At 42.6% G+C, this 26,528-nt stretch overlaps 1 long non-coding RNA gene across 2 annotated transcripts in view; it reads right to left on the reverse strand.

The window, feature by feature from the left end:
- The window catches only part of LOC106148926, an 84,510-nt gene extending 59,226 nt beyond the window's left edge, over window positions 1-25,284 (reverse strand). The window contains exons 1-3 of one of the 2 annotated variants that reach the window (XR_001234698.1): window positions 25,145-25,284; window positions 14,159-14,285; window positions 9,638-9,724 (exon numbers count right to left, since the gene is read on the reverse strand). This is a non-coding gene — a long non-coding RNA (uncharacterized LOC106148926). The remainder of the gene's footprint in view (window positions 1-9,637; window positions 9,725-14,158; window positions 14,286-25,144) is intronic. The other variant, XR_001234699.1, reaches the window with a different exon arrangement.
- Window positions 25,285-26,528: the final 1,244 nt, after the last annotated feature.

Genomic DNA, 26,528 nt, shown 5'->3' on the forward strand with positions numbered 1-26,528 from the left:
ACGTCATTCTGTGCTGGTGGCAAACGCATGGCAATTATAAAACCTTAATTACATGGATATCCTAAGATCTAAGTCCCTTTAATTAAGAGTCCAGTGGTTTCCAGCAAGTATATGCACTATAGTTATTATAGTCATTGGAAAAAATCAGTAAATGGTGCTTTTTGCTCTGCTACCACTTAAATTATGGCCACGCCCACTTTCTCCAAACTTTATGAGAAGAAAAAAAGTTCATAAAACACTGCTTTTTAAAATTTGGGCCTTTTATTTATTGATTTTACTTTTTATTCCTTGTCCCAGGTGAAATTCCCTCTCTTTTCCCAGGGAGCTCTGGCGGATAGCATCCGTCATTTGTTTACACACCCATTTGGCAGGGGAACAGGTGGGCAGTGCAGAGGTAATGGTGCAGGAATCAAGAGAGCACCAGAAAAGGACTGGTTTAAAGGCCTGCGATGATCAAACAATTACTCTCTTTGTAGTTCATATTTAGAGTAAATAACATTTACCCTAGGGCACATTTTTCATCTCGGAAACTCATCAGCCTCCGCAGGCTATGTGATCCCCTTTCTCCAGGATGAAATTTCATCACTCCTAGACCAGAGGCCTTCAGGAGGCTGGCCACATGAAAGGGCTTGCTCCTTACTCCCATCCAGCCCTAATTTCCAAGCATGGTATCCTTTTCCTGTTAGCTTGCTGCACTCCATCGCTTCTCTCCCCACACTCATCCTGAGGTTAGACGCCTTTGCTTTATAGCATTGACTAAGCTCGCAGGTGAGACATCTGTCACCTTAAATGGATTTCTAATTGACAGAGATCACTGTGCTGCTCCACACAAGATATCCTTGGAGCTTTTGCATGTTGGTCATAGTGAAGTCTTGGAGTAAGTGTGTGAAGCCAAGCCCAGGCCCTCAGCCTCTCTCAGCTGACAGTTTGGGAGCTAAAATTCAGTATCTAACTAAGAGTCTGAGACTACATGTGGTCCCACATTGCCGAGATGACTCAGAAATTATCACAGACATGTTCATATGCACACAATAATATAGACCCTCAAAGCCTTAAAAAGTGTGCTTATATTGTGACTCAAGGAATAAAGTATGGATGGGGGACTGTTCCTGAAAATATAAATCAGTACAAGTGTCATAAATTTGAACCAAGTACAAGATTCCATGCAGCTAGAGACATCTCCAAACCCCAGGCATAGCAGTGTATCAGACTGAAGCAGGCCTGTTCCTGTCCTCTGTAGGTAAAAGAGTCTCAACTATCACACTTAGAATCCTTGCTTCATGAAGGTCTCTGACTACTCCAACCAGGGTCCTTACCTCTACCTTCTTCCTCAGAGGAGGCATAGGCTTACTGAGTAGGGCAAAGTTCTGCTCTGGAAGGAGGACTTGCCTGACATTATTCCACACTGAAATAAATAAACCAAAGGAAAGGATGGTGGCCTGTGAATGTACACTTCCCCACAAGCATTTGTGGCAGAGACTGTTAGCATCAGCATCCTCAAAGACTGAACACATGTGGGATCTCAGCCCACTCTGGTTTTCCTGAATCAGAACCTGCATTTTAACCAGACCTCCCTTGGAAAGCACTGCTCCAGAGAATGTCTGAGGAAAGGCTTCAGCTCATTTCTGGCCCACATTTCAGCCCCCAGACTAAGGGCTTCATGGGGCAAGGCCATTATGTCTATCCCTACTCTAGGAGGATCTCAGTAAACACTTTTGAATGAATGAGTGCTACAGAGACTTTTGTTCCTTTGGTCTATATGCACTGGACTATCCACTTCCAGCTTTAAGATACATGTTTCTAACTCATGAAATTTGCTCACTAGGTAGTAGCTGCTTCTAAATCCAGCCTGTGAAATCCTTTTGTTTTTAAGGTAACCTCAAATTTAGCAGCATTTTGTAGCTCTAACATGTGCCTTGGGGCTTACTTTTGTACAATTTTCGACCCCTTTTACTAACAAGAATCACTTCCTGTTTGCTATCAGAAGCCTATATCACAGTCAAAACACATCTTGCCATCACTATTAAACTTCCTCTTAACAGAGTCATGACCCAGTCTGTGTAACATTGTTGAACCTCCCCTGACAGCACCATGACTCAAGCTGTGTAACACTATTGCCTGTGTAGCACTATTAAACGTCCCCCTGCCAGGATTAACTACAATCAAGATAGTGATCACTGCTCCAAATATCAGTGATAACAGAACATAAAATAACCCTCTCACTTTATCAGTTACACTTTTCAAAATAAAGTGGATGTTCTTTTATAGCCAGACTTGGCTTAATTGCAGACCATCATAAAACAAAACCTATCAAACAAACAACAACAACAAAAAACCAGTCTCAAGATATTGGAAGGCAAGCATGGAATATGAAGGGTAAACAATATTAATGGTTGTTTTACCTTCTTTATTTTATGTACAGGGTGCATGAGAGTCTCAAAAAGAGGAGTCCCACTACCTTTAGCTCACTATTCCTGCTTCTCCATCCACAGAATAAGAGGGTCTCTTCCTCTAACTCTCGAAATCTGAAGTTTGGCCCTCCCTTAGTATTGAACAGCGAATGCCTTCCCTAAAGCGCCATGTTCTGTGCCCTTCACACCCTCACACAGGATAGGTAGCTTCCTTCACAGGCTAGCTCTTCCCAAACTCAGATTTTTGTTTACCATCACCCTGTTTATTCACAGTCCCTCAGAATGTTTCTTTATTTTCCCACCTGTCCCCAATTGGGATGCATGGTAACTGTCTTGGTTACTTTTCTCTCATTGCTGAGACAAAACACCCGACACCCAAAAGTAAGGAAGGAAAGATTTATACACCTCGCAGTTTGTGGAGGTTTCAGTCCACATTCAGCTGGCTCCAAGGCAGAGTGGCACGTGACAGAGGGCAACAGCTCGTGGTGGAAGAAAACAGCAAAAGCAACCAGAGCAAAAAGGAGGAGCAGCCACAAGCAGCCTCTTTCCCTCCCTTACATTGTATTCAAACTACCTACCCCAGGGCCTCTGTAGCACTCACACCCATAATCCGAACATTGGACCATGGATCAATCATAAACTCTAGAAGCCCACCCCATGACTGCATGAAGCTTTGAGGGGGCATCCAGACACAAACCATAACATTAACCTACTAGCAAAAGTGTGGATTCTAGAGCGACATGCCAGTGATCTGAAATCCCAACCATGTCTCCTGGTTTTCTAATAGTCTGGGGTGACTTATTTAACATCTTTATATCTATTTCATTCTCTGTAGACTATATCACATTGGTTGTTCCTCAAGTTTGGAAAGCCAGCCCGTAAGACACACAGGACCATGGTCAGTGTGTAATACCTGCTTCCACTCTACTTGCCGGGCCCTACTAGTGGGGTTTCTGAAGAATCTTCAGAAATCATCCCTAAGCCTAGTGGAGAAATGAGAGCATTTTGATTGGTCACCTCATCTCCTATGTAAGATTAGACCCATCTCATTCTCAATCCTTTGCCTCTCCTTCAACGAAAGCACAGCACACACGCAAAACAAGCCAACTTGAAAAGCAATCAGTAGAATTCTAATGCATAAGAGGGAAAATGTATTTTAGAAGAAAAAAATATACCAATTTTCAAACCACCAGGCAAATCAAGCTACAACTGCCAAGCTGTATGACTTCAAACAACTCACTTCAGCTTTCTGAGCTTCCATTTCCTGTTTCCTTATCTGTAGACTAGGAGTAATCATGGCTTCATGTGCAGGTTTCTGAGGGAGTAAAACACTGTGTTAAAGGAGAGTCTGTTGTCTCTCTTGACTTTCTAGAAAGGGTCAGGGCACATCCAGGAGGCTGGCACAGCAACCAGTTCTCAAGTAGTGATAGCCACTCCTGAGCGATCAGCCCTGAAGTGATCACTAAAAGTATTCATGAGCATAAATATTCCACAAGAATGTCATTGTAATGCTCCCAAAAGAGCTCCTGTGATCTGTCCCACAAATTGGACCCTCCATGGTATAGAAGAAGACACTTCCCACGTGTCTTTAATGAAGGAATGCCATTCCCACCAATGAGGCAAATATTAAACAAAACAAAACAAAGCTAAACTAAACTAAACAACAACAACAACAAAAAACCAGATGAAGCACAGAAATACCCCAGGCTGTGACTTCAATAGTTGATCAGTTAAGAGTAAGAGCTTTAATTCTCCTTTGCTTTGGGTCGACAGTAGGAACTGAGTTCCTGCTCTATTGGAGATAAGCACTGTTCTAACCATTGTTACCCTCCTACTACCTTGTTTGAAATTTTGTATCATTGTTTTTATTGTTTTTCTCTCTTAAAAAAAAATAAAATAAAACTTTCTATAGAAAAAAGGCTCCATTCAGCAGACATTGCCCAATAAACACCCTCAAACTTAGGAATCGCTCCTAGAGAAATACCGAGATAGCAAGCAACACAACGCTGATAAATGACCTCCAAGCAACAGGGATGTGTAGTGATCATCACGCCATCATGATGCTCTGTTATGTAACTGATTGTGTTTCTCTGGGAAAACTGAGTTAGGTGAGGGACCAGATTTTGTTCCAGGATCCAGGCCCAGCCTCGGTACTGAGAAAAAGTTTTCTTAATGAATTTCTTTGGACAGAGAGGTAATGATTGCCAAAGTCTGGCTTCACTACCACCATGGAGGGTCCTTTACTGACGATCATGAGAAGGTTATGAGTCTTTAATCTTATCAGGCCCAACTAATCACCAACTTCTCTTTGAGTCCTCCCCTGATATTTTGCAGAAAAGCATAGTAGTAATAATGATAATAGTAATAATAATCTATATTTCCTCTACTCCCACCTGGAACTTTTTCTGTATCAGACTGATGGCCCATTTCATTTGAGGGGCATCTGTCCCCTGAATGGATGACAGTAGAAACACTGTCATCTACCAAGCTTGGAAACACCATTTTAGAAGGAATCAAAATGAACAGATTGAAACCACAGCTCTACCAGGTAATAGTCTAGCTACTCCATAAAGCAGAATACAATTGGCTCTCCATATCCATAGGTTCTTCACGCATGTATTCAACCAATCATAGGCCAGAAATATTTGAAAAAAAATTGTGTCTCTATCAAACATGTACAGACATTTTTCTTGTCATTATTCCCTAACTAAACAGTATAACAACTATTTATATAAAATTTACATTATATTAGCTATCATAAGTAATTTGGAGGTAATTTAAATTATATGGAAGTATGTGTATGGGTTATATGCAAATACTACCCATTTTACATAACACACTTAAGCATCTGCTGATTTTGGTATCTGCAGAGGTCCTAGAACCAGTTGAAATATGCACATAAAAAAAATGTACAAGTTTAGATATACAGAGGCAAGAGTAAATTCCAAAGTTAGATGTGGCCTCCCTAAAATGATCACACCTGAGCAGGTTGGAATTAGGGGTGGAGAAGGTTTGTTATTAGACATTCGTTTTTACCTTGCTCATTTGGCAAGTATTTGTGGAGTGACCATGTGTACCTAAGCCCCATGCTGGCTTCTGAAGGTCAGGTTTCTGGCCAGAGGTTCTGCCTTAAAGCTCTCTGCACAGTGAAGCAAGTGTCCCTCGGAACTGATGAAGAGCTATGTGGCACTCAGACTGGCATGATTTAGAGTGGTCAGGGTGGGTGTCTTGCAAGGGATTCTGTGGCTCTGCAAGGAGAGTACCATTGAAGTCAAATGGGAAGAGAGATGCTCTTGCATGAGCTTGCATTTCTGACATTTCCTCGGGTGGAGATTTTTTCTTAGGAGTGATGTTAAGCATGAACTATCACTCTCTCTGGAAAAAGAAAATCTAAGCAGGAAATAACCCCTGAGAATAGTTATTTTGAGCCACAGAGGGCAAGGAGTAACAGGCTGAGTGACTTTCAGAAGTAGGGCATTGCTTCCTCTTGCACACAACCCAGATGCCAGACCAACTGGACTAGTTGGAGGTCACTGAGGGAATAGGGTGCAGGGACGAGTCAGGCCTCATCTCTTACCTACCAGAAAATAGCAGTGGAAAAGCTTGACATGGCCCTAGAACTACTGGAGGAAACAGGTGGTGATTTGAGCCCAACAAGCTGTCTGACAACAAAGATTGGTCAGGGCTAGGAAGAGCAATGCAGGCAGCCTATGCCTGGGCTCCAGTTCTGCTTCCTGCCTGTCTTTCCCTGCTTATCGGAGTCCTCTCCGATCACAGAAGCTGTACCTTTCTTATATTTTGCACATTGCTTTATGCCCCCTCAAAAGTTCATATCTTAAAAGCTTGGTCCTCAGGTTGCCAGAATGGAAAGGCAGCTACATTTTAAGAGGCGGGTCCTACTGGGAGGTCCTTAGGTCATTGAGGACATGGTATCAGAAAGCACTTCTCATGCAACCCCTTCACAGGAGGCTTGTTAGGAAAGAATCTTTAATTTTTCCAGGCCCAGCTAATCACTACTTTCTCTCTGAGTCCTCCCCTGACATGACGGCCATGGCCTGCCAAGCTCTCTGCGTTGCTGGTTTGAGATGTAATCACTTCCTGCCCCGCTTGGGTTCCTCCCATTGCTGTCCATGCCCTGAGGTGATAGCAGCCCAGGGGTCCCACTCCCTCCCCTATAATCTTTGTGTGCTACTTGGAATCTCAGTCTCCTGAATTCTGTGCTTAATAAACCTCTTTTCTTCCTAATAGCCTGTTTCAGCTATCTCCTTAAAGTAATGAAAAACCGATTAATACAACCTTTAAGAGAGGCAGTAAGAGCCAGACAGAAGGAGGGATGGATCAAGGGCCAAAATTACAAAACAAAACTTTGAGTAGCTTTTATTTTTCACCTCTCTCCCCATTGCCTCAGTCTGGTGACATGAGCAAACCCTAGTGACAACACTATTAACAACACAGTGTAATTCAGAGATAGTCTGTGAGCATCTGTGCTGGTAGGAGGGACAGAGAGACCAAGGGCGTGTGGAGGGCATGTCCTCTAGTGCCTGGCCCTGTAGGGTTGGCCCTTCTAGGAGGAGTAGAAGGAATGAATTAAAGGAATGGGGGAAAAAACAGGCCTCCCTCTCTTTCTTCTAAGCTCAGCAGCAGTAATGGCAATGCATTGTGTCTTACATCACCTCATTTTAGATTAGCTCCACCTCACCTCCCAAGTACTGGCTTCAAGTGCTAAACAGATGAACTTGTATCCAGTAGGACTAGAGCATTTAATCTCCAATTTTGGACAAAATGCACTTGGAAATGTGAACAGAAATGATTCCATTTGGTTTGGTTTGGTTTGGTTTGGTTTGGTGGTATGGGGATTGAAGCCAGGGCATTCCCACTGAGGTACATTCCCAGCCCTTTTTAATTTTTTTTTCTTAATTTGAGACACGGTCTTACTAAATCACTAAGTCTTCCAAGCTGTGCTTAGACTTTCAATCTTCCTGCCTCAGCCTCCTAGAGTGCTAACATTATTGCTATGTGCCACTGCACCTGGCTGCTTTTCACTGTTATAGGTTAATCTCATATGTTGAATTCCTTAATCCTCAGTACCTCGGAATGTGGCTACATTTATATTTGGGGATAGGGCCTTCAAAGAGGTAATCAAGTCAAAATAAGCTTCTTGCATATATCTTTATCAAATCCCACTGGTAGACTTCTGAAATTAGGAAATAGATTTTCATAGAATGAGGCACAATTATGTGAGGACACAGAGAGAAGAAGCCACATTCAAACCAAAGGGAGAGACCTCAGAAAAAAACAGCCCTGATCAAACCTTGATCTCCAATTGCCAGCCACCAAGATTCAGAGATAATACTTTTTGCTGTTTAAACTGCCCAGTCCAGGGTATTTTGTGATGGTATCCCAAGAAGATCCAGACAATAACAGTTCCTAGTTGCATCTGAGATGCATTTGTCTGGGGTAAACATGCTCAGACTGACAAAGAGTGGACCACAATGGAAACAGCTAAGCCGACACAAGCGCACACACAAATCCTTGAGACATGTTCAGACCCACATTTGCAGTTGACATAATGGACTACTCAGACTTCTAAATATCCAGTCTTCTCTTTTGAAGGAAGCAAATTGTTTTTCCACAGCTTTAGGGTGGTGAGAATAGGGACCTCCATTTATAAAGTATTATAATTGCCACTTTGATGATTTGGTGTGTTTTTTTAATTAACTCATACAAAATACTTGCTCAATTTGACCTGACTCCTCAAATTGGCCATTTGGGGCAGTAGCTGTTACAGCTCTAAATCAGAAAGTTTGCCCTTCAGGGCACAGGGGAGCCCCATAAAAATGGCACAGGCACATAGCCACATTTGCTATCATTGAGCTCAGCTGTCTCTGAGAGCTTGGGACATGTGTGACATCTGTGCTACCACTAGGACAATTCCTCGCATCCCTTTGTAATCGGATGCCTTTGTCACACTGAAGAGCTCCAGTCGAGAGGAAAAGTACTAATTGAAGGCATGCAGCTTCCTGTCCTTCAGGGAGGAAATTCATCGCATGGCTCCCAAAGTCTCTGTCAGTCAATCAACATGCAAGTATTGGCAACAAACTGAGTGTGGGGCACTAGGGTGATTGTGTAAAAATATAGAAATTCGAAGAAACAAGCATCCTGCTGGCAACATCATTAGAAATCAACCAAAGGAAACAAGATTTGGGTCAGAAAGAACCATTCCTTTCAGGGAAGTCTACAATGTAGTTTGCCCTGCACTAATATAACTCCTTATTCCATAAGGATGAGTTTATGGATTCTTCTAATTTCATCCCTAATACTGCCGGTATTGCCTGCCTACTTTTTGCTAGGGACTTAATTCTGATGGACAATGCCAGACATTTAACACACATGCACACACGCACACACACAGGCACATACACCTACCTAAGCTAATTTCCCTGTAGTGACTGTCGTCTCAGTTATTTTGTCTAACCTTCCTTCCAATCTTCTCTTCAATTGCCACAGAGCATGCAGTCAAGCACTTGACATTTCCTTTGAATTAAGGCTGCAAGTTAAGTGGGCATTTTCCCTTAGATAGATGGCTATTCTGGGCCTCCCCACGCTAATCGAGCCATAGCATGTGAATTCACCTGTTCCTTCCTTATATGCAAACACTCTGCTTGAAATTTGCACGCAGGTCCTCAATAAAGAAATAGCCCTGATTGCTCATTAAAAGCAAGAGAGAAAGCAATTAAAATACAAAAGGCAGAGCAAAGCTTAATACTAGGAAGTTGAAAGTTGAGCAAGCGCTGTTGAAGGTGGGGAAGCAGTTCTGAATTGGGAGGAGAAGAGGGAATGAAGTACCCTAGTCAGCAAAATCACAGACTTGGCCTCCTCGGCTTTGGAGGAGAGGGAGAGCTGGCAGTACAGCCACAGCAAGCCTGATGCTGAGCACTAGGTTTGTTCATATAAGTTCATTTAAATTCATTTACTTTCACTTAGTTCACTGAAATGAGCTAGACAGGAAATAGTACTTCCTTTTAGAATTGTTTCCCCTTTTTTCTCTACAAAGCTTACAGTGCACTAGTCAGGTTCAGGTTTATGGGCATATAGCCTGTGCAGGCAAAGAGGGTCCTGCCCTCAAGACCTCCAAACTTGGTTTCATTTTTGTCTTATTTTTCTCATTGCTGAGACAAAACACCCAAAGCCCAAAGTTAAAGGAGGAAAGTTTTATTTTGGCTCACAGTTTGTAGAGGTTCAGTTCATAGTTGCCTGGTTCCAAAGCAGGATGCCACGGTAGAGGGTCATAGCAGAGAAGAAATTGTTCATGGCTGGAAGAAGGGAGGAATGCAGCAAAGCAGTGAAGTAACAAGCAGCAAGTGAGGGCAACAGACCTCTTTCTGTCCCTTATATTCTATCCAGGTAGCACTCACACCCACGGTGGGGCACCCTTAATCCTAGCTTTGTGCCATTAATACCAACACCACATCCTTAATTCTGTTATCACACACCACCTCCAAAAAGCCCCACCTATGACCACATGAGGCTTTGGGGGAATATCTAGTTACAAGCCATAGAAATATTGTAGTATCGCCATTTTGAAATCAACTGAATTAAACTTTTAAAAAACGGACACTGTGTTTTCATTATTGATAGGATTATTGGCTTGGCCAAATGTTAACCAGGCTCCCAGACCTTCTCCTAGCCCCATCCATACATTTTCTTGTGAAATCTAGTTTTAGCAAAAATCAGAAAAACCTCTTCTAAGCCAGTTTAGCAAGAGCCACTGATCCTTGGTATCTGATTTTCTTCTATAGCTGATCCGGTTCCTCACCCTCCACCATCACATTGGTGATGTCTAATCACTCTGGCTTTCAACAGGAATTGTGCTTGGTTATGTGAGCCTGAATCCCTCTTACCTATGTGCCAATAGGTAATTGTTATGGTTTAGATCCTCCATGTCCCCCCAGACTCCTATATTGAAAGCTTGGTGCCTAGTGCAACAGTGTTCAGGGGCAGTGCCTTTGGGAGGTAAATGGATCATTCATGAGGACCTTGACTTTGTGAATGGATTGATCCATTGATGAATTTCTGGCTTGATAATTTGGAGGAAGAAATTTTGTTATAAAAGTGAGTTCTCTCTCTCTCTCCTCTCCCTTTGCTTCCTGGCTACCGTGAGATGAGCAACATCCTGAGTCACACGCTACCTCCACCATGATTTGTTGCCCCAACCACCATAGGCCCAAAAGCCACTAGGCTGATCATGGACCAAAACCTCTGAAACTGTTGCTGTGGAATGGGCCAATATAATAGTCCAGGCTCTTGTGTATGACAAAGGAAGAACTTTCAGGTGGACACCCAGGAGTAAGTAGTAAACAGCTACACTTGTTGAGGATCACAGGAAGTTGTGCTCAGGGCAAATCTGTGCCAAAAAAGATACAGCACAGACTAAGAAGGGTGCCAGGGTCAGAGAAGAGTATTGCACACAAAAGTAGAAACAGCAACAGAGCATGAAAAACCCTGAATCAATCAGGCTTTCAGAATTTAAAGACCAGGCACCTCTACCTCCAAATGAATCTCTAGGCGAGACTAATGGGGATGATTGACAGTGTACTGAGTCTTTTGAGGGGCTCTCAGCAGGCATGCTGGTCCCAGAATTCACTGTGATCTTTATTATATTTATGACATGGGAGTAGGATAATAGTGATCAAAGGTCAAATTAGAAGATACCATTTGCACGATCTTCCATCAGAGATCTAGGTTTTTGTTATTTTATTTTCTACCCTTTTTAGGAAAAGGGAAGAAGGAATAGCCATAGGTATTTGTCTTCATTACTTTTCTCATTATTGAGACAAAATACTCAGCACTCAAAGTTAAAGGAAGAAAGTTTTAGTTAGCTCACAGTCTGTTGAAGTTTCAGTCAGTACTTTGCTGGCTCTAGGACAGGGCAGCATCACAGAGGAGAAACAGCTCATGGAGGGCAGAAGGTAGCAAAACAACAAAAGATGACCACAGCACTTTCTATCCCTTATATCTTAGCCAGGTTACTTAGGACCGGTAACACTCATGCCCTCAATCCTAGTGCCCTTGATCCAAGCATTGCACAGTGAATCAATTCTAGCATCATACATTCTAGACCTAGCCACCTTTGAAAATGCCCCACCTATGACTGCCTGAGGTTTTGGGGAAACATGTAGACACAAGCTATAGAGTATTGTTTAGAATTAAACAGAGGGAAGGGACTGACTCCATCACCTCCATTGCTTCTAACTACCAAAACTGTGAGCCAAAATAAACCTTTCTTCTTTAAGTAGATTTACCTCAAGTATTTTGTCACAAGGGATAAAAACTGGCTAAAACAGCAATTTCCATTCACTGTCTACTCTTTGGCTGTAAGTTCTTTCTTGCCCATGCTGTGTTCTGAGTTGAACCCAATCCTTTTCCCCCATTGCAATGACCCTTATGGCTATCATGATTGTCCTAAATAAAGTTTGCTTTGTTGATATTGAACAAGTATCATTGAGTATATTTTCTTTAGTATTATCTAACATGTCCTGTTTCATACTAGATTATCCTTTCTGGACTGTGTTCAAGAATCCGAGAAGAGACAGCATCCCCAATTCAACCCCACATTCTACTTTGCTTTTTCTATAGATCTTCTGTTGGTGTCACCTGCCCATAGGATCAGGGCTGGTCTCCGAAGATTTTTAATTGATTATAAATTAAAATAAGAATCTTCCTACTTGGGAGGCTGAGAAAGGAGAATCACAAACTTAAGGTCACCCTAGGCAATTCAGTGAGATCCTATCAGAAAATAAATTAAAAAGACCCAAGGGTGTAGCTCAGGATAAGAGTATTTGCCTAGTATGCACAAGATCCTTGGTTCAATCCCCAAAATCTCAAAAAAAAATAAGATAAAAAAAGACAAAGTAAGTACCCTGGATAATACTGCCCAAGAAGAATTTTTGGTTGACCTTAAGTGTTTGCAGGGAAATAAGTCTTCCTTCAAATTGTTCTGCCCTTAGGTAAGTAGCAGGGAACTACTATCACCACAAAACAATTGTACCAAGCAAGAAAAATTCATCCTAGGTGTTAATTAGCTCAATATTTATCTCATCTAATATGTAAATTAAGACACTGCAGTCTCATTAGCATCATCTGTGTTTCCTTTAAGCAAAACTAAATCTCCTGCCAATGCAAGAAAGAGAAAAAGGGGCAAGAAAACAAACATAAGTATTTCTCTTTGAAACTAATGAGGGTGTGATTTGCTTCTTCTTTTATTATGAGTATCAAGTTAGGAAAAACATTTTAAATATGCAAAATGTGTGCTGACCTCAGATATCAAAGGCAAGATCACAGCATTGGTGACTGGTTATTAGGCCCCCTGCCTTGCACTCTGCAGAAAAACCAGGCCTCGTGGACCGGGGTGAGTGTGTAATAAGTGGACCATGAGATGAGAAAGGAAGAACAGGCTGCCTTCAAGAGCTCACTTAGTAAACAGATGCAGTATTACCTCAGATGGAAGGGGTAGGAAATGAATTTTTTTAATGCCATGAATCTTAAAAATGGGAAAATGAAATCTCAAATTGTAAAAGAGTAGAGATTTCAGCTTACTGCTACAACCAGCTTCCCATTCTAAGATTTTAGAATTTGTACTAAACATCATCAAATGTCCACACTGTGCCCTAAAAGGTAGGCAACATGCACTGGAAATGCAACAATCCTACAAAGCAACAGCTCCAATATTCTGGGTCTGCAGCAGCCTTCTAGGAATTAATGGGGTTCAAGACGCTACCTCAAAATATGACTGTCAGTGATCAAACCAGGCCACCTCCAGGCATACCTCTGTGGCATGCAAAGTATTTTGTGCTGTTACTTTTGAGGCTCTGAAGACACACGAGAAGCCCTGAGCAGTTACTCTTTTGTAAGAAAAACTTACATTTTTGTTTATAAAGTAAACCTCCCTCTGTAAGAGTGTGGCCTTCTCTGTACCAGGAAGAGGATGATCACATCACTAGAGACTGTTAACCGATGCAGAAGACAACACTTAAATCTGTACAGCAGACCACTTTTTTTCAGTGGTACTTTTCCTGACCATCTTTTGCTTAATCTGGCCTTTCTTCCACATTTCTTTGTTTATTGCACAGAAAAATGGTATTAAAGCCATCTTAGACAACATTTTGAGATCTACTCAAGATTTATTTGTTTCATTTTATTATCTGCCTGGTATACCAAATGCACATATGTTATTAAATATCTGTCTGTTTTTCTCTTGTTAATTTGTCTTTTGTTAGGAGGGTTAAGGACAAAAATGAGTTTTCCTCCCCTAAAGCATGCACCAGCTCTCATCTCCCTAAGAACTCAGTGAGGCATTATTTCCTTCTTTTTTGCAGGTGATAGTATGGTAGTGAGGGGTGGGTAGGTCACTTGTCCAAGGTCATGCGGCAAAAACTTGGCCCACGTGGAACAAATAGATCACAAAAATCTGACAAGCCACCAGGAAGGCAGCCTAATTAGCAAGGAGTCCTGCAGGCAGTAATCTGAGGGTTGAAAGGGTGGCTGGCTCCATCTCACCCTGAAGGCACCTTGTGAATCTTCTACTTCCTAAGGCCACAAGTCCCAGGCACTCCTTGCTGCCCTCCCTTTGCTGAGTTTGACAAGTTACTTGAGACCTGTGCTGTGAACACAATCTGTTCTCTGGGGCCAGAGAGAGACCTGTCTGCACTCGGACACCTTCTGGGGCTTGGAAACTGAAAAGCACTCACAGGCAGGCAGAAGCTGATTTCCATATGTTGCAAGTCGTGTCAAGTGTCACAGCCGTGATGTACGGAGAATTCTCCAGCTGCAGGGACCAGGGACCAGCAATAGGAGTCGGAGGAGCTGCCCTTGGCTCTGAGAGGAAGCAAAAGAAAGAGGCCATGACTTCCTGTGACCCTTGGTCCACAGATGCCAGATCCCACTGAGCGCGCTTTTGTCTAGTCGGCTTCCAGGCTGATGAGCTCAGCCATTGCCTGGAAGCCACACAGCAAGCAGCAGAGAAGGCACATGAATGTGGATCGGCTGAAGCTGGGCCTCCTAACACCGCCACCATCACACTCCATGACTCCAGAAGCCACGAGGAGCCCCAGTGGCACCCGGCCATACCAAAGCTGCAGGGACTGATGCTCTAAGACTGAGGACAGTCGCAACCTGCACTGGAACTTCAAGGATGCTTTTCACATGCTCAAAGCTTCTGCTTCCATTTCCACTCTCAGCTTCACAAATGGGCAGTAGGATGTGCACACTGGCTGGGAATACTGAAGTCCTCAAAGGCAAAATGGCCTTCTCATGCCACAGAGCCAAGGCAGCCTGGGACTAGAGTCCATTCTGTCTCCTCTAATTCTGATCCAGAGGCTGAATGTGATCTCATTAGCCTCCTCCTCAGATTGTCACAATGCCCTTGTGAGTTAGGAATTATCCCCATTTTAGGGATAGAAGAACTGAGCATAAGCACTTCAAGGCAGAAGAGGAGTAGATAAGCATGTGTTTAATGACTGGTGCTGGTTAACAAACCATGTAAGACAGGAACAAACAGTATAGCAAGAGGTAATTTGGAAGTTTTGAAGGCAGAAAGAAGTTTAGAGGAGATGGTGCGTTGCCCCTTCTTAGATGGAAAAATTAAGAGGGAAAATAATTCAAGCGAGAACTTCCTGTGAAAAGAGCGTCCCACAGCTATTCCAGGCCAGAGTTCCAGGAGCAGACTGGGAGAAGGGCAGGAGGCTGAAGGGCAGCACGTGCAGTGGTGCAAGAAGCGGGCACAAGAGTCCCATCTGTGGTCCGGCACCCCTAGGTATGAACAGAGGAGGTCTGGGAGTTCGATGTTGCCTAACGATTCGTTGTCTTTTTGTTGTCTCCATCTGCTAATTGATAATGTGCTGGATTTTTTTCCCCATCCAATAAATTTCTTAACAGAAACTTGCTTTCAAAGTGGTTGCCTTCGGTTTCTTTAAATGATGCAATACATTATACATAATCAACTCTCCAAGAGGTATAGGCAAGTTATGAAATGAAATCATAAAACCTACACCCCTGTGTGGAGCGTTTGGCCTGAAAAGAAGGTCAGGAAGCCCCTGGGCTCTAATTTTATTGAAAGTTCATTTAAAAACTTATATTGCATTGAATGCTAAAGATCCTAATGATTTGTTTAGTGTTGCCCCCACTTCAGAGGCAGAGAGGTTGAATTCAGGGGAATTAAATAATTCAGTCTGGGTTTGTTCTCCATGGAATCAGAATGCAGCCTTGGCACCTCCTAGCGTCCCCTGGAGATGGCACATTCCACAGCTCCAGGAGACACCTTTTGCAGGCTGGTATGGTGCCTCCCTCCCTGGCTTTGTGATATGGGGCACTTGCCAAAGCTCTTCTTTTACCCAGAGTGAGCCTGATCTTCAACCCTATGCCAGGACTGAGGACCTGCTTTTTAAGAAATTTGACACTGCTGGTGTACTGCCCAAATCTTATTTGTCTTATTTCCTGTTATCCTCTTTATGACAGTGAGCCTACTAAAAATTCCTTTCAATTCTGATGTCCTCCCATGCAATATCATCCTGGAAAAAAAAATCATATTTCACATTACTGCAAGAACATATCGCCTGTTTTATTGTTCACAGCACTGGGAAAGATACATAAGCACTGAGCAGTATGACAGTTTGGAAGATGACAAAGAGGAACTCTAAATGAGATTTTGGCTCTTAACCAGCATTTCTGCATGGCTGAGTTTATCTGAATGGGAGCTAAAATTCAACAAGGGCGGGAGAAGGAAGCAAAGGAACTGTGTTCATTGAGCACTGACAACATGCCAGGCCCTGAGAGGAAGGGTTTTTTGTAGACATTTCCACATTCAGTTGTCACAGCAGCCCCGGAAGTAACCAATATTCAATCCCCATTTTACAGATGAACAAACTGAGACTCCAGGAATTTAAGTGCCAAAAGACAATGGCTGGTCAGTTTGTTGACTTACAGTTTTAAACAATTTTCTTCTGATTTAAACTCCTTGCTCTTTCAGCCTTGCAACTTGACGACTGATGCCTGCTTGGAGGCAGAACTCATTAAACATCTATTGAGTGTGAAATCTGCAGACACATGAAGAATTCTGATTCTGGGACTTCTGAACAGAGCGAATAACCTTATCTCTGAAGTATGGAAGAGGCTTCTGAGATCAGATCATCGTGCACTCACTGTTCAATGTTAAGAGAACCAAGCTGGTGATGAGACTCTCTGAAGCACACACTTCAAATGCTCCCCCTCCTGAGACACAGCCACATGCTCCCCAAGAGGAGTTCCTCACTGTGTATCTACTGTAACATTAACTTTGTACTAATTTAAACATGTTTAAATGAGAGTTTTATCTTTGAATAATTTGTGATTGACTAAAAAATTTGCAAAAATAGTATGAGAGCTTCCCACAGACTCTTCATCCAGCTTCCCCTAAGGTGGTCATCTTCCACAATTATGTAGAGTTTCCACACCAAAGCCACTCACACTGTCGCCATCCTGTTAACTAAATTACAGGATGTATTTGAACAATACTGGTTCTTGTGTTTCACTATTCCAGGATACAATCCAGGATTATAGTTGTTAATTTAATTATCAATAATTCTCTCAGGTTTGAAAATGTCCTGTCTACCCACTCACTAGATAGTAAGATTATCCAGAAGCAAGGACCCCAGGTGACACTTCAATACAAGAAAAGAGAACACCTCTTCTGGTGAGCTGTCCTTGGCAGAGTTCGGCAAGATCACTAGCCCTCTTTAATCCTTTCCCTGAACAGAAACACCACCTAGATGGTTACTATGTAAACTGCTAAATCCTTCATTATTCTTCAGTTCTATGAATATAACTAACTACAAGAACTACAGAAGCTGACCCCAAGAGGTTGAGATCCACTGCAATGTTCTGTTGTTCCAGAAAAGAGAAAAAAGGAGGTGTATATCCAGGACAAGCAAACCCGCTCAGCACTTAGTCTTTCTTCTCATTGTCTCCCATACCTTCTGTCCCTCTCTATTAATGCCCTTTCCACCCCGGAGCTCCACAAGATGGCTCTTGAGTAAGTAGCCCCACCCTTCTCAATATTGCCAGCCCTTGTAAAAAAATTCCTTTCTGCTACCTCTTGTCCCCAAAATGTTGGCCTTGCAACGGTGGATAGCCCAGAAGTTTAACATAATAACATATGTTCTAAGCAATACAGACTTAGAAAAAATTTATTATGTGGCTATTAATCAGTACAAAGATCTCAAATATGGCACCAAATGCATAGTATCCTCTTCACCCTCTCTTGATATATGCTTTCATTAAAATTATGTGGATTAAAGCCAGATACAGAGATTTGTAGTTGTGTGCATGTTATGCATACCTACGTATATATGTATAAAAATACACATCAGAGTATGCCCCATGACTGCATGCATTTCAAGTCAATTGAGCAAATGACACAGGAGCAACTGGCTAATCCTAGTTCCTACCTAACACCATTTACAAAACTGAGTCCTGGAATTATTAAAGTGTCAAATATTAAACAAGTTAACATATGAATAACTATTAGAAAGAAATATATTTATAATGCTGGGTGAAATTAGACCTTTTAAAACACAAATATTGTAAAAGGAAAAAGCAAAATAATAGATTACGAAGTTAGGTGAACAATATTTTCAAAATTTATAGTCAACCAAAGATTAATGATGAGAACATATAAAATGTTTACCAATCAATAAAGACACTACCAGAATAATAACCTAAGGACTGCACTGGCAATTCACGGAAACAGAAAGCCAGCTAATGTGTTCAGAAAACAGAACATCTATACTCACATGATCAGGACACAAAAATTTTAACAATATTGACATCCCATTCTTACCCAAAGTGTTGCCATGGGTTAAGCAAATGTGCGTAAATACGGAGTTGAAGAAGGAGATAGGGACCTGTGGCCTTGATTGACTTGAATGGCCTAAGGTGCTGGAAAGCATATCACCAAACAAGCTGACTCAAGGATGACTTGCTTTTATCAAAGGCAAACTGCACCAGCAGATAACAACTTGCTATAGTTTGAAGTTTCCCCTGTGGACCCATATATTAATGCCTTAGTCCACAGGTTGGTCTTATTGGGAGGTGGTAGAAGCTTTAAGAGCTGGGGCCTAATGCGTAGTCTTGTGGTTATTGGAGGTGTGTCCCTGAAAGAGAAGTTGAGACCTTGGCCCCATCTCTCTTCTTTTTTACAAATCTCAGTCATAAAGTGAATGGTTTCTCTGTGCTTTGTCCTCCTGCAATGCCATGCTGTCCTCCCTTGCCTCGCCAGTAGCCTAAAACTAAATAAATCTGTCTGATCATGGACTGGAACCTCCAAAATTGTGAGCTAAAATAAACCCGTTGTCTTTATAAGTTGACTGTCTCAGGCATTTGTTATAGTAACAGAAAGCTGACTTACAGTTGTTACATACCCAGTCTCTCACCTGAGCCTAGATGAGACATGGAGATTAGTCAGGACACAGTCTCAAGTCAGAACATCAGGACCTAGAATGGAGAAAGGAGCTTGGCCTTTCTCACAACAGCAATGTTAGTCCAGGATGACCAGGTGTGTGTACAGGTGTCCCTAGTCTATCCTCACCTCCTCAGTCTCCCAACCCACAACCCTGCTTATGAGAGTTCAGGAAGAAAACCATGGGACTCCAGCTGCAAGTACTGCCAAGGATGCTATGGCTACTGCTTCATACTGACCAACAAGATCACAGTTTATAACCAGGCCTTGGAAGTTCTGTCTAAGAAATGCTTTCTCTGCTCTGGGCCATCTGCCTTGCTCTGCCCTCATCCTGATGGAAGTATCATTAAAGATATTTTCTGGAAGGACCACCCTCATCTAATCCTCTAATCCTCATCCATTCATTGCAAAGCTTTATTCAGTACCAGAGGCTCTGACCCAGCAACCAAACAAGTAGTATATTGTGCGTTCCTCAAGAACCAGTATTGCTGCCCCAGAGGACAGAAAAACATTTTAGATTCCTTCAAGCAGCATTTGCTTGATTTAGGAGGTCAGTTTAGAGCCCAGGAATATTTTCTCTGTGGCAAAGAAGGGCTGGGCTTCCTGCTGGCCAGAGGCCCAGTCAGGAATACCAGGAAGATTTGCTGGCAGGAAGTGGTATTCTCCTCACTCTGCAAAGCTATTTGTTCTGGAGTCTGAAGATCCAGGCTAGCACTGAGATGCTGAAAGAGTGCATCATGAGGATGTTAAAAACATTCTTGAGAAAGCACCAAAAAACCCACAAATCCACACCTAGTGGGCTGCTCAGAGAAGCCACTACTACTAAGATCAGTGAAGTATAAGGCCCCAAATGGCATTGATTTAAAAAAGCCAGACAGGTTGGTAGCTGGATATTCAAACCGTTTCTATGGTGAGAACATTGTTTGTTGTTTTGTGTTGTGTTATTGGTATTGACTTCTCTACAGAGGCTATTCCACATCCAGTGTGGACCATTCCCATTGTCCTGAGGCTGTCCGTATCCAGTGTGGACCATCCCCATTGTCCTGCCCTTAGCATGATGCCCTTTGAGACCTGGTTTCCAAAAAACTCTATTAACCACTTCCTTTTGGCTGGGACAAAATATCAACATCCACAGCTTGAAGGAGAAGCTTATTTAGCTCATGGTTTTCATGGTTTCGGTCCATGGTTGGTTGGCTCCAAGGCAAAAATGGCATGGTGGAAGTGTGTGATGGAAGGAAGCTACTCATGCTAAGACAGCTAGGAAGCACACAATGAAAAGAAGATCCAGGAATAAGAAAATATACTCTCAGGTTACACAAACAGTGAGGTGCCTATTCTGATTTGGCTCCTACCTCCATGAGACTTTGGGAGCACATTTTAGATAGACGAATAGACTATAACTAAATATATGGGAAAGAACTTCCAAAGTTGTAGCTACTCAATCATGTTTAGTTATGCATTGAATGTTTCTGTCTACACTCTTTGTTCTACAGCTGATTAGGACAAAGGCATAAAAGTCTGCCTGAAACTTCCTTCATGTACCTCACATCTGAGCAGACTGCCCTCATTCCAAGTGTCTCATTCCCAGGGATGTCTCACTGCCACTTTCTGGGCTTAGAGATCACTTGTACTGGGGTAGTTGTCTCTAGATGGATTCTCACTATTTCCCTCGATCATTCATTCTCCCATGCTTCGGAGGGAGGGACATTTCCACATGTGCATTTGTTTATATCATCTCTTAGAATCTGAACTCCATCCACCACTCAAGCTGCTTTCTGCCTCAAATCCAGCCTACATTTCCAGACACCAGCCCCCAGAGTTGCCTTTCCCCAATTTCTTAGCTAGGCTCACTCCAGTGAAGGCCAAGCCACTTATCTTCATCTGATTAATCCTGTATCATCCTTCCAAATCCATCCCAGGGTCTCTTCCCTGGAAGGTCCTCCAAGGCTTCCCAATTCCTGGAATTTACATTATGGGTGCATCAGACTCACTGAGCTGTTTATACTCCTGTCACCAATTAGATATTTCACACCTGTAGATGCACAAGTAGCATGTACCGTATTTTCAACATGAGTTTGGTGGTGACTCAGTTACTTTTCCCTCATTGCTGAGACAAAATACCTGACAGCCAAAATTAAGGAAGGAAAGGTTTATTTAGCTCACAGTTTGTGGAGGTTTTAGTCCATACTTGATTGGCTCCATGGCAGAGGGCCACATGGCACAGGGCAAACATTTATGGTGGCAGAACACATGAAAAGCAACAAGAGCACAAGGGAGGAAGAGTGGCAGCAAACAGCCTATTTCTGTCCCTTCCATATGCAAAACTACCTGCTCTAGGGTGGGCGTAGCACTCATATCCATAATCCCAGCATTGGACCATGGATCAGTCATAAACTCTAGAAGCCCACCCCATGAGTGTGTGAGGCTTTGAGGGGACATCCAGACACAAACTATAACAGGTGGGATGAAGGTTCTATACAGGTTTCTTCATGTAAGTTTATAGGACTTCTAAGAGCCTTTAAAAATCAAATAAGTACAGTAAGCAATTGATTATGAATTGTCAATTATATAAGACTCAGAACCCCCCCCCCCCCATATCCTTACCTTATCTGAGCATGGGGCCTTTCATTCCCTCTAACAGAAACTCTAGAACCACGGGTATTGTAGAACAAAACTTCACAAACTTTGGTAGAACATAAACCACTACAAAATCTGAGCCAAATCCTAGCTCACTATTTATCCATGCTAGCAAGGGTCCTTGGATAAAAATAGAAATGTTAATCACATCTAATTGGTGGTGTTTTTCCTTTCTTAATTTTCCTTTCTAAAATTTCTATAATAACCACCCTTTAAGTTTGTGAATAACATGTTTACAATGTAAAGTGAAAATTCAAAAAGCCTCCTCCCACCTTTCTAGCCCCACGGCTTAATACACTCATCATGTTTACTTTGCATAATCTTTTAGAATATCCACATGAGCATTTTCAAACATTTTTTAGTAATCAAACTTTGTTTTAAAATCCTAATACTACTGACTTTCAGCTCCCCTGGCTGCTATAAAGAATGTGAAAGAAACTCTGCACATTACCAGCCCAGCACAGAGCTTGGCACAGGACAGGCACCCCATAAATATGAGTTAAAATTAGACTCCTGCTTTTGAATTGGAGCAATGACTCGGGCAGGAGGCCCTGTGCCAATTGCTTCCAGAGTTGATGATTTCCAGAAGTTGCTATTCTGTGCAGATTCAGAAAGAAATTTACACCTTCCTAGCTCCAGCCCTTGGAGCCTCTAAAAGCAAACAACTAGGGAGGAGACAGGGATGTCTGTACCCCTTTCCCAGGGTCATAGGGCTCCCAAGTAGTCCCTTGGCCTGCCAGGTGCTACAGCACTTTCCCAGTGGTGGCATCAAGAGAAACTGCCTTGGCCTGTGTGCACTGTGCAGGAAGGAAGAAGCAGAGAATAAAGTCTCAACACCACCACAGGCAAAGACCTTGCTCTCCCCTCTGTGAGCTCCTGCCAAGCTCAGAAAGCTCCTCGTGGATTTTTTTTTTTTTTTTTTTTATCACAGTCAAATTTTTCACTTACAGAAAACGCTGCTGCAGATGGACAAGTCCCCACAAACCCATGCCAGGGACTCTCTGCGCAGATCCTGCCACTTGGCATAATAAAGTCCTGATTACCACACCGCTGTGGAGTGCTGGCCTTGCCAGAGGCCTGCTTTTAATGAACTTTACCATCCAAAGTTGGCCCAGAGAATATGGGTTGGATTTTGCCAATCAATTGGAATTGATTACTTTTTGAAAGCTGGGTCTCAGCGAGCAGGAAACATACACAAACACACCCAACATTTGAGAGTTAGTTTGATTTCCTGGAGAAAAAGGAGTTCTTTGTAGCCTGAGATAATGATGGATCAAACTCCTTGAGCTTCCCAGAACTGGATGAAAGTGGTGTTTCTAAGGGGAACTTGGGCCAGTGAGTAAGCTCAGGCAGTCTCAGCACGCAGATTATACTTGGAGTACAGTTCTTTCTCTCTCTTTTTTCTTTCTTTGTTCCTTTCTCTCTCTCACTCTTTCTTTCTTTCTTTCTTTCTTTCTTTCTTTCTTTCTTTCTTTCTTTCCTTTCTCTTTTGTTCTTTCTTTCTTTCCTTTCTCTTTTGTTCTTTCTTTCTTTCTTTCCTTTCTCTTTTGTTCGTTCTTTCTTTCTTTCTTTCTTTCTCTCTCTCTCTCTCTCTTCCTTTCTATGTATTTCTTTTTTCTTGCCCATCCATCCACCTATCAGACCTCAGTGACACTTACCGTGAGCTGAGAGTGTAGCTCAGTGGGAGAACTCTTGCCAGGGCTTTGATCTCCTTAGCCATCATGCTCTGTTAGGCCTATGAACAGTTGTCTATTTTTAGGATTCCACACTATTGAAATCCTCCTACCTTGTCTCTCTGTGTCATTCTGGTCCTGCATAGGATATGCTGGGAGGTAGGAGAGCAGGAGGATGGGGGGATGTGGGAAAGACAGAGGATCCCAGACTGTGTACTTCGATGACACCCCTTTCGTGCAGCTGGAAGGGCAGGCTACAAGCCCCTCTGCTCATTCTGGCCTGCCCATTGAGCATAAGTAGCCTGAGGAACAATCTCCATCTTAATGTGGGCCCCTCCCTGGCCCAAGACAATCATTTGATGGCATGTGCTGTCATTACCTTTTCAAGGGGCCTGAGGAAGAATCTTGGGTCTCTGAATTTCATCCTGTTTGCACCTTAAAGCCAAGGTCAGATCCTCTGCTTCCTTGCCTATTCAACATATATTAATCACCTAACAAATTAACCTTAACTGTAGTAAAAAATGTGTGCTTTCCCTGCCTGTGATGGTTAGTTAATATTATCAACTTCATTGGCTTGAGAAATGGAGAAATGCCTAGGAGAGGGGTAAAGCACACTTCTTGTGGGTCATGGGACCGTGACCTTGGGGACTATATCTGGTCCTTGGTCCCTTCCTCCTGGGCTCTTCCCCTGCTGTCTGTTTCTTGGATGCCATGAGTCAAGCAGCTTTCCTTCCTCTTTGATGTTTCTTCCCTAAAGCCAGCCAACCATGGTCTGAACTCTCTAAAACTATGAGCCAAAATAGACCTTTTCTCCTTTAAGTTATATGTCTGAGGTATTTTATCCCAGCCACAGAAAGCTGACCAATACACTGCCTATCCTTGTCTCAAATACCTCCAGTTCCTCCTTCCTGCTAGACAAGCTCATGTTCATACCATAAATTTGCAGACTGCCCCTTCCTGTCCATAGTCTTCCCTGAAGAGAGCACAGCACCATCCCAAGTAGGGCAGCCAGTCTTACTTATTTTTCATTTTCTGAAATACTCCTCTCCTGAGCCTGTCATTACTCCCCCTTCTATTTAACCTATAGATATCTATAGGGTTTCCTCCAAAGCCTGCGAAAAGAGCCCTGTTTCAATTAACGTACAATTTTTTTTCTTAATGAGCAGCAGTATGAGATAATAGACATGTAAATTTGGAAAATACCTTGGAGATCCTCTAATCCAACCAGAAAATTCTATAACCCAGGAGGGACACCAGAACCAGAGAGGTAAGGTTAAAATGTTCAAAGTCACTCACATTAGTAAGGACATTGGGACATGAACTTATTTCTGCCTATTCCCATCCCAGGGCTGTTTGCACAAAATGAACATCATTTATTCCTTTGTTGGTTGATTCACTGATTAAGCAGTGTTTGGCCTTGTAACGCACATACCTTGGCTTTGCCTTCCCAGAGATCTCTTTTTATTAGTGCCAGCAGTCCATTTATGGGGACACCCACCCCTCCTTTATCTTGTGTAGCCTTGGGAGACCTAGCACACACTGCCCCCCACAACACAGAATACAAGAATGTGAGACACTTGGAGTACACATTCTAGCACGTGCCAGCTGAGCCATAGTAGAAGTGTGATCTAAGTGTGACCCAAGTGTGACCTGTCCCCCATGAGAGTGGCACAGTAGTTCATCCTTATCCCTGGGGGATACATTCCAAGATCCCTAAAGGATGCTTGAAATCATGGATAGTACCAAAGCCAGAATAGATTATGATTTTTTCCTGTACATTCATACCTATGATAAAGTTTAATTTACAAATTAAGTATAGTAAGAGATTAGTAGCAATAAATAATAAAAGTAGACCATTTATAGCAATGTTTTATAAAAAAAAAACTAGGTGAATGCTTCTCTGTCTCTCTTTCAAAATATTGTACTGGACTTACCCTTCTTGAGAAGATGTGAGATGATATGGCGCCTATGTGATAGGATGAAGTGAGATCAATGCCACAGGCATTAAAATGTAGCATTAGGCTGCTACTGACCTTCTGACAAGCTTCAGAAGGAGGGTCATCTGCTTGGCCCATCCTGGGTTATGCAGCTCTGGCAGTATCGTTAAGTAGCATACACAGTGTGGATATGCTGAACAAAGAGATGACTCACGTCCCAGATGACAGTGTAGGATTTCATTGTGCTCCTCAGAATGCTGGTGATTTAAACCTTGTTGATTGCTTGTTGCTGGAATTTTCAGTTTAACGGTTTAAAATCAGGACTGACCACAGGGAAGCGGAATTATGAAAAGCAAAACCACAGACAGTGGGTCACTAAATACAGATCAGGGGAGTTAGGTTGCCCCATTCCACCCCACTCTGTCCCCTGTGGAATGCTTATCCATAAGGATATGATTCTACTTTAGGGTTGCTATCTTCCATCTTTTAACCATGGTGACAGATCCTGCCTAAACAAGAAGCCAACAAGAGTTCAGAAGGGAAGCAGAGTCCTAGTAGCAGCTCTGGATCCAGCTGGCTTCTCAAGGAGCTCCATCTTCTAAGACAGCCAGCCACCAAAACTCACACACGATAAAGCTGCACAAGGACAAGTAACACTTGTCTTTCATTCTGATGCTAGTATCCTATTATTTAACCCTCAGAGTCCACAAAGTGAATGTGACTAAACCTATCTGATTGTGACACAATTAAGGCTTTGGCAGGTGAAATATCTTGCCCTAAGTCATCAGCCACTTAGCCAGGAGGAAAGTCCAAGTCATCTTCAAAGTCATGATGTTTCTCACTTTCTCCACTTAATTTTCTGTGACACAGAAAAGAATGGGTGATCGTGGAAGCCCAAAGGAGACAACTGTCACCAAACTGGGGCTGGAGGGTAGAGGGAAGGGGTGTCTCCATTGGGATTACGGACAGTGCGGTCTCCAGTGGTGTCTTAAAAGATGAGCCAAAGTGAATAAGGCCAGGAAAATGGGGGGAATGCTTACAAGAGAGCCTGAGATGTAGTTCACTGGTAGAGTGCTTCCCTAGCATGCATTAGGCCCTGGGTTTGATAACTAGCACTGAAAAAAAAAAAAAAAACAGAGAGAGAGAGAGTTCTGAAGATTGTATCTGACATATACCCTGTTGTACCATTTCCATTTCCAAACTGCAGAAAGGTTTCCTCTTGTCCAAACAGTGGTAACCATTAAAACCGTGCAGAAGTTTCTTTTCAAAGATCTCTCTCCTCTCTCTTCCTCTCTCTCTCTCTTTTTTCCTCTCTCTCTCTTTCTTCCTCTCTCTCTCCCTCTGTCTCTCTCTATCTCTCCCTCTGTGTCTCTCTGTGTCT

This window comes from Chinchilla lanigera, unplaced genomic scaffold (assembly GCF_000276665.1).
Source record: "Chinchilla lanigera isolate Chin_1 unplaced genomic scaffold, ChiLan1.0 scaffold00032, whole genome shotgun sequence".
Classification (NCBI taxonomy): Eukaryota; Metazoa; Chordata; class Mammalia; order Rodentia; family Chinchillidae; genus Chinchilla; species Chinchilla lanigera.